We start from the raw sequence: 11,774 nt of genomic DNA, 5'->3' as shown, positions 1-11,774 counted from the left end.
TGTAGTTTTTTTTACTGTTTTTTAGTAAGTGTTTAATAGTTAGTAAGAAAATTAATAGAACTAGTTAAATTAGTTTATTTTTAGTAAGAACTCGTTTATTTTTATTTATATTAAGTGCTTAGTTGAACTAGTTGAATTAATAGAACTAGTTTATTTTTAGGAAGAAAAATAATACAAGTAGTTTTTTTAGGTGTATTTAACAGAATTCTAGGTTGATTCGTTTTGAAGTGGACATGTCACATTTGTTGTTATTTTTTTAGTTAAAGCATTTATTCCCACATCGATGTCCATGATGCCTATCCCGCATCCTCGTCGTCGACTCGGCGGAGGAGGCCTGCTTGATCAGAGGGTCCATGTCCGGGATTGTGCTCCGTTGGGCTGGTACTGGGAGGTGCTACCTTCCGGGGGGCGCAGCTTGGTGAGGAGCCAGCCCATCATTGACCCAAACCTTCTTTGGTGGCGGTCGTGTGGGCCACTGAGATGCGGCGGCTTGCGTCCCCCGCGGAGGTGATACTTCACTGTGTTAGCGAGGAGGACGAGCATGTCCGTCGCTACATGGTTGCGTTGGAGGGAAGGTTCGACAATACCTGGCAAGTTCTTGAGGGAGATCACTAGAGCTATGATCATGTGATGGTTCCTTCTCCTTGGGTGTCCACTGCCAGCGCTGATACCCATCGTTCGCTAGGGTTGTAGATGTATTAGTGAGGTTATACGTATGATACTATTCGAGATGTATTAGTGATGATATTCGACGATGTACAGACGCGAGAGATGATTTATTTTTGCTTATTGAATGCATGCTAATTTGAATACTAATTTATTTTATGATTTAGTTTTGCTTACTGAATGCTCAAATTGGAGAACTACTCCTATTTTGAATGCTCAAATTGGAGACACTATGCAAGGCATATGCATTTCATTAGTTGATAGCTTACAGGGTTTGACTAAGTCCTAAGATGAGGATAAAAATGTTTTTGTTTATATTTTGTTTTTGCAGCCAAATCTTCGTGTCGTCGCAGCCGTCGTCGCCGTCACCGACCTCCTCCGGCCTTGAGGTGAGACCAGCCAAATCTCCATGTCAATATGAGTCCTATAAGATATTTTGAAATGTTTTTGGTCATATTTTCAACCATTGAAATGCAATGACCATCAAGTTTGAATGCTCATATGATGTAGATATAAACATGTATATCTTGTGTTGCTCAAATAGGATATGTGCTTGCCCAAGTGGGCGTCCATGTTTGCAGGTAACACCTACGAGTGGCCTATGTTTTGACGGAGTGTTGATTAATTATTTCCGTTCCGGCAAATTTCAGGCACTCGATATGTCCTTTTTAGCAAAGGTCATGCAGGATTTTTCCGTGAATTTTGGCATGTCTTGTGCTAGAATATGTAGGAAATATCGAGTGGCCAAGATTTTCTAGAAAGATAATTAAACGGCATTTTGGGTTGACTTTAAGTCTGTCGAGGCTCCATACATGCCAATCCAAAAATGACTGAGGAGAAAGTTTGCACCATATACGAGAGAGGAAGAATCCCGACTATTGTCGTGGGGCTCATTTCTCCTTCTTCTTGTTGTGCTAGACCTTTGTTATGCACTAGGGGAAGGAGGAGTAACGACCATCACCGACAGTCGAAAAATCAGTGAGGGAGTGTTTCCACCATATATGACAAAAGAAGAATGCCGAATGTTGTCGTGGGGGGTCGCTTCTCCTTCGTTCCCTTGTGCTAGACATTTTGGTTTAATGCACTCGGGGACGAAGGGAGGAGTGACCATCACCAACGGTCGAATATATACACCACATGAATTGAGAGTTTTCAAAAAAAAAAGACTCGACGGACCGATAGTCAACCTGTGCTGAATAATAATGATCTAATTTAGTTTTTGTAGTACATATATTGAATTTTAGAAGTTTAATCTTTGAATTATGAACATAGGAAATGTCGTCGGATGACGAAAGTCTCGTAGAGTGCTCCTGGTGCGGCGACAACCGGGGTTTCTGTGACACGCCTCACTTGGGAGAAGGTCGGCGCTTCAACATTAAGCTTCAGGAGACCTTCGATGTTGAAATGGTGCGCAACGACACAAAGTGTTTTTTCGTAATTAAGCTCGACTTCTTCTTCTTCAACATGTAATTTTTGTCTTTTACAATTCGACTAGCTTATCCCATGCCATGCAAGACATTATTTCTTGGAGAGGATGGATTTTGAAGATCATGAAAATATGGAAACAAAGACAGTTCACCTAAGGACCCATCATGGTTTTGATTTTCCTGTAAATATATACAATTCTGAGAGTGTATCCCATTTTGGTTGCCCGAATTGGGAACCACTTTGCAAGGCATATGATTTCCATGAGCGTATGCTTGTCACCATGGATCTTGGTGATCCTGGCATCAAGGAAGACAATATGGACATTTCGGTCCTTGTTGATACGCTTCTAATTTTACCGCCATGTGAGTTTCAAACATAGTTATTAAGTAATTTATATTGTTAATTTTGAAATAGTTGACAGCTTATTTCCATTGATAGCTTATTTTCATTCTTCAAAGAATGTGTGGAAGATGGTAGACATAACCTACTACACCGATGGCGCAGAATTAACTTATCAGGAGAAAAATCATCTAATCTCATTTATTAATGATCTTGAGAATTACAATATCTATTATCAAAATCCTCCAAATTATGGTCAATATAGTGCACGTGTTGAACTACAGTAACATCCATGGAGATGGCATGGTAAGATTTTTTACTTGGGACAATTGCATTTTTACCCCTTGTTGGTTCCTACCCACGGGTTTTGCCCTTAATTTTCGAGATTGCTCAGTTTTGCCCTTACTTTTTCCATCGAGGTCCCTCGAATGCCCTCTGAACATTTGACCAAAACTTTGAAAATTCATAACTAATTCATAAATTCTTCTAAAATTAAACTACATTGCTAACTACGAAGTTATTACTATGTTTTTCAACAGAAAATCCCGATGGATTGTGTGCCTCATCTGATGTTTCCGAAAGGTCACCTTGATGTTATGAGCTTACGGCCAGGTCATCCTACGCATCATAGCTGTTCATACCGGATTTCTAAAACCGGTGAAGACATGACAATCAAAGATTGGAAACAATGTATGGTCAGTCGTTGGGACGTACTTGGAAGCAACATTGTGTGACGCGCAAGAAGTGGAGACAGGATAATCTCCATTCTCCATAATGGAGAGTCAAGGCCTATCTTGTTTTACTATTTTACCTAAGAGAGTGTAGTAGGTCCTATAAGAGAGGAGTAGGTCCAGTACAATGTGTTATTATGTGGTACAATGTGTTAGAGTTGATGATGATGAGGAGCAGGAGTTGTGATTATGACTAGTGACCAACTTGCTATATGATGTCTCATTGATGAAAATGATGATCATGAGGAGTTCTTATATGACAATGATGTATTATGATGATAAGTTGTTAATGATATGATGACGATGATGAGTTATTATGTCATTGGGTGAAACAACCGCAGTTTAGTTTCAAGTGGATGGATCCATCCATGCACTTGAAACTAATCCACGGTTCTTTCACCCAATGATGTAATAACTCATTGTGATGTAAAAACAATCTCTAAATTGCTACTGTATGAAAACTTGTATAATGGCATATGAATACGACATAAAACAAAAAATAAATATGTAACAATAGTAGTAGCGCGGGTAGGGAGGCGCGCTGCTAGTAACTACCAGCGCTCTCTACAAAAAGCGCTACTGCTAAGCAGGTATAGCAATAGCACGGTCAAACACACTACTGATACACTTTAGCTGTAGCGCCATATCAGTAGCGCGTCACCCCACGCTATTGCTATACCTAAAACCGGCGCTACTACTAGCCTTTTCCCTAGTAGTGATAAAACAGGGCAGCTTCAGCTTTATACGGCTCTTGCATCGGGTTGCACAGCTGCCGGCTCCCCCTCGGTGGCCGCCAGGTTCACCGAGGCGTCGGTATCTTCCAACCTGGCATCCTCGTCCACATAATAACCCGACTCTCAGAGCTGCCCTGTGAGTCGTACAGCCGAAGGCCAAAGTCATCCGGAGACACCACCCCGCTGTCGTATGTCCGCTCCTGCTGGAACACGTCGTGTAGTGTGAACCCGGCTATGTAGCTGGCCCGGGCAGTGATCTGGCCAGCCTCATCGGCAGCTGGCGCTCCATGCCGGCTCGCTGGCCCATCAGCTGGTCCAGCGCCACGTCCGGGTACTAGGACATAACGAACCAGAGTGCCATCTCAGCCCCGGCATGAGTGGCACAGACACGCCACGTGTAAGTGCATCTAGTGCTCCTTAGTGACTTTGGTGTATTGAAGACTTATAGGTTAAGGGACTAATGTGTTTATGAGTGTGCACAGGTCTATAAGTCTATGAGGAGTTTGATATTTTCAGAGAAAGTCGACCCCTAAAAATGAAGTTCTTCGACTGAAGACTTTGATATTCTGAAGACTTTCTGAAGACTTTGAAAGTGAAGAAATTGGTGTGACCTTGAAGACTTGGTATTCATTTGAGGAACATGAAGCATGAAGACTTTTGTTTTCGTTGTTTCGTTTTTCTCTTTCTTGAGTCATAGGAAACACCGTACTGTTAAAGGGGGTCGAGGAAATACTAAGGAAAAATTTCCATGTGATGCTCAACTCAAAATCCTACACCTACCAATCCCTTCGAGTGAAGCCTTTGGAAATCTCATACAGTTCAGTCAATTTCTTCAGTGACAGAGACGAAGTTCTTCTGGTCGCTGAGGAATTTGTTCTGACTGAGGAGTTAGGAATTCGCCAGTGCTGATTGCTTACACAGTGAGGAACATGATAGCCCTGAGGAATTTGAGAGTCAAATTTCCGACCGTTGCTGTGCTGCGCGCCAGCTGTCCCAAAATATCTTATCCACCTAACGGTCATATCATTGAAGGGCATTTATGTCTTATCATGTCGGGCTGCTCCCTAGGCTATAAATAGCCGCCCCCTACAACCACTAGCTGGTTGGCTACTCCGAGAGAAACTGACACTTGTCATTGAGAGCATCCCATCCTCCGAGGACTTTGAGCGAAAATCATCGAGTGAGGAAAAACCCAAACCCAAACACCTATAAAACCAAAGTGATTGAGCATCACTGAAGAGATTGATCCTGCGTGGATCCGATGCTTGTTACCTTTGAAGACTGTGCTTCTTCCAGACGGTTCGGCGTCATCGTCTAGAGCATCCAAGAGGAATTGTGGATCGCCGAGTGACCGAGTCTGTGAAGGTTTGGAAGTCGCCTGAAGACTTACCACTAGTGATTGGACGAGGTCTGTGTGACCTTAGTTCAAGGAGAATACGGTGAGGACTTTGTGTCCTGAGCTGCGTGCTCAACGACTGGGTGTCCGGGACTGTGTGTCCTCGAGTTTAAATACTCAGCCGCTCCAACCAGACATACAACTGAGATAGCAGTTGGAACTGGTCTACCAAATCATTGTCTTCACCAACCTTACTGGTTCTATTTCCTCAACTCTTTCATTTCCTCATTACTGTGTTGAGTGATTGTTCATATCTGTGTTTAAAGACTTTGACTGAAGACTTTCTCAATTTCTTCAGCTCAATTTCTTTAGTATGTTTGTCTTCATCTTGTGTTATCCTGTGATTACGCTTTCTGTACTCTGTGCTTGTATTCATTTCATCATGATGACTATGTCTGTATTCTGTTATGCTTACTTCTGAGTACTTATTCCGCTGCAAGTAGTTCTTCGCTAAGGAATTTCCTCACCGGCAAATTCCTCAGTGAAGAATTCATAAAAATTTCCTATTCACCCCCCCTCTAGTCGATATAACGCACTTTCAATTGGTATCAGAGCAAGGTACTCCCTTGTTCTATGTGATTTTGGTTTAACCACCTGGAGTTTTAGTTATGTCGACCGCATGTATGATCAAGGTCTCTGTTGGTTGTCCTACCTTCGATGGGACAGACTACCCTTACTGGAAGAATAAGATGTGAATGCATCTTGAGGCAATTGATAATGATCTCTGGTATGTTGTGGAAAATGGTGTTCCCACTGTCTCACCCACACTGAACGCTACCGATGTGAAGAGATTCAAGCAACTCGATTCTCAAGCGAAGAATATCATATGTGGCCATCTGAGCAAAGGATAGTATGGAAGAGTGAGTGCTTTGGAAACTGCTAAGCTTATCTGGGATAGGCTGTCCAAAGTAAATGAAGGTGTCTCAACTCAGCGTGACTCTCGAGTTGATGTTCTTCGCAATCTATTCAACCGCTTCAAAATACTCGACAATGAAAATGTTCAACAAACCTTTGATCGCCTCACTCACATCTCAAATGAGCTTCAAGCACTTGGTGCCACCGACATCACCGACCATGAGGTGGTGAAGAAATTGTTGAGATCGATTGATTCCTCATTTGATACTCTGGCACTGATGATACAAGAACGTGCTGACTACAAGTCACTAGATCCCGCTGATATCCTCGAGAGGCTAAATACTCATGAGTTCCAGCTTGCTGAAAAGAGAGATATCTATGGTTCAAGCTATGGCAAAACACGTGCCCTGAAGGCCAAGGCTGTGTCTGAATCTGAATGTGAAGATTCTGGTAGTAGCCTTGGTGATCCTAAAGAATTGAGCCAGGAGCTAGCACTGCTCGTGAAGAAGTTCCAGAAGTTCTCAAGACGTGGTCGCTTTGGAAAATCCTCAAGGAGCAGTGATTCCTCATCAAGTGACTATAAGGGAAGGCTATGCCACAAATGCAAGAAACCTGGTCACTGTATTCAAGATTGTCCTCAGTGGGAAAAGGAATTAAAGAAGAAGAAATACAAGGATTACAGTTCTAATGATGCTAAGAAGAAGAAGAAGAAATCGTCAAAATCTTCATCATCAAAATCCTCGAAGTCTTCATCTCACAAGAAGAGCAGCTCCAAGAAGGCTCAGGCATTCATTGGCAAGGAAATGGACTCTGAAGCTGAATCTGAGGAACATGAGGAAGAGGAGGCATCTGAGGAGTCCGAGTCTGGTGTGGCGAGTCTGGCTCTCGCTACTGCATTTGTCAGCAAGTCCATCTTCAACTCTGAAGAAATTGACCTCACCAACATGGCTGACGAAGATAATGATGACTACGCTCCCACCTATTGCTTCATGGCAAAGGGTGCAAAGGTACTCAAATATACCTCCTCTGAATCTAGTGAGAATGAATCTGATGAAGATCTCAAGCCCAGCTACTCTAAACTTGCTAAGATTGATGTAAAACAACAAAGGGCTTTTGAAAAGGTTCAAAACATGCTAGACAAAAGTGATGATATGTTGGGTGAAGAAATGGATCGCACTAAAGCCCTGACTGAAAATCTTCAGAGACTTCAGTCTAGGTTTGACAGCCTTCAAGGTCATCATAACACTCTCTTATCTAATCATGAGAAGCTTTCTTCTGAATTTCTTCAAAGAAAGCAAGATCCTGAGAAGCTAAGAGTGAGTTATGAAGATCTTCAGAAGGAGCGTGATTCACTACTTGCTCAACAAATCAGCGCTTCTCAGGAAGAATTTGTTCCTCCATGCTTAAAGTGCATTGAACGTGAATCTGCTAATTCTTCACCTGAATGTTCAAATGCTTCAACTGTTACAAATTCTTCACCTGCCTCTGCTATCACCAATTCCTCATCTGAGGAAATTGCTAGTATCACTGACGACGCAGGCTGAAGGAATTGTACATGACAAGCATGTACAAAAGCCTCAAAGGGCATCAGACTCTTTGTGATGTGCTTAAAAAGCAGATCCTCAACAAGAACCCTAGGAAAGAGGGTATTGCCTTTGGGAGGAAACTCAATGCTGATGGAACATATTGGAAGCCTGAGCAGTACCCCAAAACCTCATGGGTTGCTGCAAAGGGACCTCCAGTTGATCCATCTAACTTATCTGGCTTTACATGTGAATCTCCTCATTCTTTTGATGAGTCATTTGACTCCAACTATAAACTGTTCAAAAATCAGAATGGTGAAGTATTTGCTAGATATGTTGGCACTAACTGCAGGAACGGTTCTCCTATGAAGAAAATCTGGGTTCCCAAGAAGTGCCTTGAAAGTCTCCAGGTGAATGTCCTCATGACACCACCTGTGAAGAAGAGGAACACCAGATCAAACTCTTCATATGGACCAAATTCTTTATGTGGATCCAAGTCCTCATACGGACCAAATTCCTCACGTGGATCAAATTCCTCAAAAGGATCAAAGTCCTCATATGATTATCATCGTGCTAACAACTTTGTCTCGCAGGGTAGAGCTAAGGGCTATGAATATCTGCATTATTCTTCAAACCAATATATTCATAAGTCCTCAAAGAATTTCTCTGCTTATTCATATGCTTACCCTAACCCCTCTTATGTGAAACGAAATGGATTGGCTTCTATGCCACCATTCTCATATGGAGCTCGTAGAGTGATGAACTCTTTGCCACCCCTTCAGATGTGGGTGGTGAAGAAAAAGAACTAATTTCTTCTGCATGGTCAGGTCTCCAGACGTGCTTCAACGTCTGAAGAATTTGCTGGGGGCCTGACAAAAATGCCTGAAAGGACGCAGGGGAATCATGATGAAATGAACTTTCATTTCGCACGTCCTCATACTACTATATCTGTTTTTACTCTTTGATGAAATTCATCTGATGAATTTGATATCATATTCTTCACTGATGAAGTATATGAGTTCATAAGTTGCACTAATTCATCTGCAGGATGATCAACCCAAAGCCACTAAGTGGGTCCTCGATTCTAAGCCATAAAGCATGGTGCACAAAACTATCAAGTAGTCATCATATTGAGCTAGCCGAACATTCATAATGTTTGCATCTGCTCCTGCAATAGGTCTGTCACCTAGCGGTGCATTAAGGACATAATTCTTCTGTGCAGCAATGAGGATAAACCTCAGATCACGGATCCAATCCGCATCATTGCTACTAACATCTTTCAACACAATTTTCTCTAGGAACATATCAAAATAAACATATGAAAGCAACAACGCAAGCTATTGATCTACAACATAATTTGCAAAATACTACCAGGACTAAGTTCATGATAAATTAAAGTTCAATTAATCATATTACTTAAGAACTCCCACTTAGACAGACATCTCTCTAGTCATCTAAGTGATCACGTGATCCATATCAACTACACCATGTCCGATCGTCGCGTGAGATGGAGTAGTTTCAACGGTGAACATCAATATGTTGATCATATCTACTATATGATTCACGCTCAACCTTTCAGTCTCCGTGTTCCGAGGCCATATCTGTATATGCTAGGCTCGTCAAGTTTAACCTGAGTATTCCGCGTGTGCAACTGTTTTGCAACCGTTGTATTTGAACGTAGAGCCTATCACACCCGATCATCACGTGGTGTCTCAGCACGAAGAACTTTCACAACGGTGCATACTCAGGGAGAACACTTCTTGATAATTAGTGAGAGATCATCTTATAATGCTACCGTCAAACAAAATAGAATAAGATGTATAACAGATAAACATCATATGTAATCAAAATATATGACATGATATGGCCATGATCATCTTGCGCCTTTGATCTCCATCTCCAAAGTACTGTCATGATTTCTATCGTTACCGGCATGACACCATGATCTTCATCATCTTGATCTATATCAATGTGTCGTCACATGGTCATCTCGCCAACTATTGCTCTTGCAACTATTGCTATCGCATAGCAATAAAGTAAAGCAATTATTTGGCACATGCATCTTATGCAACAAAGAGACAACCATAGGGCTTCTGCCAGTTGCCGATAACTTCAACAAAACATGATCATCTCATACAACAACTTATATCTCATCACGTCTTGACAATATCACATAACAACATGCCCTGCAAAAACAAGTTAGACGTCCTCTACTTTGTTGTTGCAAATTTTACGTGGCTGCTACGGGCTGAGCAAGAACCGTTCTTACCTACGCATCAAAACCACAACGATAGTTCGTCAAGTTAGTGCTGTTTTAACCTTCGCAAGGACCGGGCGTAGCCACACTTGGTTCAATTAAAGTTGGAGAAACAGACACCCGCTAGTCACCTGTGTGCAAAGCACGGCGGTAAAACCAGTCTCACGTAAGCGTACGCGTAATGTTGGTCCGGGCTACTTCATCCAACAATACCGCCGAACCAAAGTATGACATGCTGGTAAGCAGTATGACTTATATCGCCCACAACTCACTTGTGTTCTACTCGTGCATATAACATCAACGCATAAAACCTAGGCTCAGATGCCACTATTGGGGAACGTAGTAATTTCAAAAAATTTCCTACGCACACGCAAGATCATGGTGATGGCATAGCAACAAGAGGGGAGAGTATTGTCCATGTACCCTCGTAGACTGTAAGCGGAAGCGTTATGACAACGCGGTTGATGTAGTCGTACGTCTTCACGATCCGACCGATCCAAGTACCGAACGCACGGCACCTCCGAGTTCAGCACACGTTCAGCTCGATGATGATCCCCGGACTCTGATCCAGCAAAGCGTCGGGGATGAGTTCCGTCAGCACGACGGCGTGGTGACGGTGATGATGTTCTACCGGCGCAGGGCTTCGCCTAAACTCCGCGATGATATGATCGAGGTGGAATATGGTGGAGGGGGGCACCGCACACGGCTAAGGAACGATCCGTAGATCAACTTGTGTTGTTGTGCCTAGAGATGCCCCCCTGCCCCCGTATATAAAGGAGGGAGGGGGGAGGTGCGGCCGGCCAGGAGGGGCGCACCAGGAGGAGTCCTCCTCCCACCGGGAGTAGGACTCCCCCCTTCCTTGTTGGAGTAGGAGAGAAGGAAAGAGGGGGAGAGGAGGAAGGAAAAGGGGGCTGCACCCCTTGTCCAATTCGGACCAGAAGGGGGCTGCGCACCTCCTTCCTTTCAGCCTCTCTCCTCTATTCCCGTATGGCCCAATAAGGCCCATATACTCCCCAGCGAATTCCCGTAACTCTCCGGTACTCCGAAAAATACCCGAATCACTCGGAACCTTTCTGAACTCCGAATATAGTCGTCCAATATATCGATCTTTACGTCTCGACCATTTCGAGACTCCTCGTCATGTCCCCGATCTCATCCGGGACTCCGAACTCCTTTGGTACATCAAAACTCATAAACTCATAATATAACTATCATCGAAACCTTAAGCGTGCTGACCCTACGGGTTCAAGAACTATGTAGACATGACCTAGAACTATTCTCAGTCAATAACCAATAGCGGAACCTGCATGCTCATATTGGCTCCTACATATTCTATGAAGATCTTTATCGGTCAAACCGCATAACAACATACGTTTGTTCCCTTTGTCATCGGCATGTTACTTGCCCGAGATTCGATCGTCGGTATCCAATACCTAGTTCAATCTCGTTACCGGCAAGTCTCTTTACTCGTTACGTAATACATCATCTCGCAACTAACTCATTAGTCACATTGCTTGCAAGGCTTATAGTGATGTGCATTACCGAGAGGGCCCAGAGATACCTCTCCGACAATCGGAGTGACAAAACCTAATCTCGAAATACGCCAACTCAACATGTACCTTTGGAGAGACCTGTAGTACTCCTTTATAATCACCCAGTTACGTTGTGACGTTTGGTAGTACCCAAAGTGTTCCTCTGGTAAACGGGAGTTGCATAATCTCATAGTTACAGGAACATGTATAAGTCATGAAGAAAGCAATAGCAATATACTAAACGATCAAGTGCTAGGCTAACGGAATGGGTCATGTCAATCACATCATTCTCCCAATGATGTGATCCCGTTAA

The sequence above is a fragment of the Triticum dicoccoides genome, chromosome 3B, assembly GCF_002162155.2.
Source record: "Triticum dicoccoides isolate Atlit2015 ecotype Zavitan chromosome 3B, WEW_v2.0, whole genome shotgun sequence".
Lineage (NCBI taxonomy): Eukaryota > Viridiplantae > Streptophyta > Magnoliopsida > Poales > Poaceae > Triticum > Triticum dicoccoides.
The sequence above is the reverse complement of the archived record's forward strand: the minus strand, read 5'-3'. Positions refer to the sequence as shown.